The 2,500-nt window shown below is 47.4% G+C and overlaps 1 protein-coding gene across 1 annotated transcript in view; it reads left to right on the top strand.

The window, feature by feature from the left end:
• Window positions 1-2,320: 2,320 nt before the first annotated feature.
• The window catches only part of brinp1 (bone morphogenetic protein/retinoic acid inducible neural-specific 1), a 211,518-nt gene continuing 211,338 nt past the window's right edge, over window positions 2,321-2,500 (top strand). The window contains exon 1 of the mRNA XM_063211326.1: window positions 2,321-2,455. The gene's annotated coding sequence lies outside the window, so the exon portion shown is untranslated. The remainder of the gene's footprint in view (window positions 2,456-2,500) is intronic.

Below are 2,500 nucleotides of genomic sequence, written 5' to 3'. Positions count from 1 at the left end.
GGTCGATAAATTTGGTGATGAGAACGGTGTGGGGGATGCAAGATGTGACAAGATGCTTTTAACGGACATGCAAATCTATGTAATGGTCTCTATTACTGATACATTAGGAGGCACGCCTTGATTTTCCACTCCTTCATTTTCCCCCATTGTGCATGCCATGCATTTATGTATGCATTTGTGTGTTTTTGCATTTGTATGCATTTGCCTTCGTATTTGCATGAAGTTACATTTGCATGTATGTGTGCTTTGTAGGTCCTATATGTTCATTAATGTAGAATGTCCTGAAAAATAAAACTAGGCCTTTATAAGTATAGCATGCAGCTTCCATGAGAATTCCTAGGTGTTTCCAACTGGACGTTTGCCAACAGCTAATGTGGCCCAGTCAAGAAAGCCTAGTAAAGAATGAGTATTTCCTATTGTATGCTTATGCAATCACTCATGATTTTGAAATGTTAGAAATTGAGCCACAAACTCTCCCCTTCAAATATCTGTCGGTTTGTCAAAGTATGTTTAAAAAAAAAAAGCTTTGAACACGTTGGACAATATGGTTTGGGTGATCATACAGCGGAATCTCAGTAGACACCAGTGACTTTGGACAGAGTTAGGGATGCTGACCGCCTACACAAGCTGTAGAGCTGATCTGCGAACGTTTGAAGCCATGGCATAGTAGATCAAAAGACCCACTGAAATGGCCTGTGCATGTTAAACTCCTCTTTAGGCTGATCCATATGTCACATTTAATTGAGCATTCTTTTTTGCAAACTTTCATGTAGTGTGTGTGTGTGTGTGTGTGTGTGTGTGTGTGTGTGTGTGTGTGTGTGTGTGTGTGTTTGTGTGTGTGTGTGTGTGTGTGTGTGTGAGAGAGAGAGAGAGAGAGAGAGAGAGAGAGAGAGAGAGAGAGAGAGAGAGAGAGAGAGAGAGAGAGAGAGAGAAACAGAGATTATATGCTTTGTGCGTGAGAATTTGCAGTTTCAGCACCAAGGACAGGGTGCCTGACCACTGGTGTTTGTGTGTGCAAGGTGTATGTTTTGGTATGTTTCTAGTGTGCGTGGTGTGCATAGGTGCCAGGTTTGTATGTGTGTGTGTGTGTGTGTGTGTGTGTGTGTGTGTGTGTGTGTGTGTGTGTGTGTGTGTGTGTGTGTGTGTGTGTGTGTGTGTGTGTGTGTGTGTGTGTGTGTAACCAAAGTTACAGTTTGAGCTTGCATTCATTATGAGCCTTTTGAATGTAAATATTCAGCACCATGGACAGCGATAGTGCTGGTGTCAGTCCCTGGCCGGGATGAAAGCCCGTGTGTTAGCCTACAGTCAGATGGCATGCTGCGCCTCAGTGGTTCATTCGCAGGGCAGAAGGAGGCTTTTCCGTGATGAGCCTGATCATGTCACCTGCATGCTTGCGTAAGGAGTAAGGTCTGTGTGTGTGTGTGTGTGTGTGTGTGTGTGTGTGTGTGTGTGTGTGTGTGTGTGTGTGTGTGTGTGTGTGTGTGTGTTCGTGTGTGTGTGTGTGTGTGTGTGTGTGTGTGTGTTTGTGTGTGTGTGTGTGTGTGTGTGTGTGTGTGTGTGTGTGTGTGTGTGTGTGTGTGTGTGTGTGTGTGTGCACGCGCCTGTGCGTGCGCGTGGGAGTGCGTGCGTAACCAAAAGGGGAAAATACTAAGGCATAAAACAAGCCGTTTGGATATCCCGTTTATAAACCCTAACCACACTCGACCAATTTTGTCTATTTTACGTACAGTTAGACATAGGTACCTGACGGCCGCCTTTGACAGAGTAATGGAGTGCTAATAGATTATAACTGCTTCTCAATCTAGGGTTTATCCATCCTTGCTTCTGCTCCCCCCTCACCGCCCCCCATCTCCGTTCCCTACTCTTGATGTGGTCCAGTCCCTCCCCTCCCTCACTGTCTACCACAGCCGTCCTCTATTATACAAAACTGTATTCTCAGCGCCTCCCCCTACTTTCTCTTCGTTATGCGCCTTCTCTCGCTCTCTCTCTCGTTCTCTCTCTCTATCTCCCTCTCTCCTCTCTCTGGTCTGCGTGTCTCCTCCGTCTCCCTTCCTTGACATCCTCCACCCTGCGCCTGTCCACCTGACCGCCGACGTTTCTCTTCCACGGACTCCCCAGGTCTTGATCGAGGCTTGGCTGGCGATCTGGCTTTGAGACCCGTTGGGATATTCCCTAAGATACGCTGCCCTTTTCTCTTCTCTCCCTTTCCCCCCTTCCGGACATTCTCAGTTGAGTTTGCAGCGCTGAAAGAACCGATGCTGAGAGCCAAGCCGAAGCCACGGATTTCTCTCTCCCGAGCATGAGAGGGGCTGCCAACCCATCCGCAATCCAGACTCAGAGAGCGACCCATGAGCAGCAGCATGAGCCCGGGATACGTATGCTCCAGCAGAAGTTTGCTGAGAAAATAAAACGCAGCCAACCGCAGAAACCAACAACGGGGGAAAATCAGTTTTAGGTAAGGACAGACTTGGCTTTCGCGGGTTCAATGTGACAGTATTTA

Source organism: Engraulis encrasicolus, chromosome 11 (assembly GCF_034702125.1).
Source record: "Engraulis encrasicolus isolate BLACKSEA-1 chromosome 11, IST_EnEncr_1.0, whole genome shotgun sequence".
NCBI lineage: Eukaryota > Metazoa > Chordata > Actinopteri > Clupeiformes > Engraulidae > Engraulis > Engraulis encrasicolus.
The sequence above is the reverse complement of the archived record's forward strand: the minus strand, read 5'-3'. Positions and strand labels throughout refer to the sequence as shown.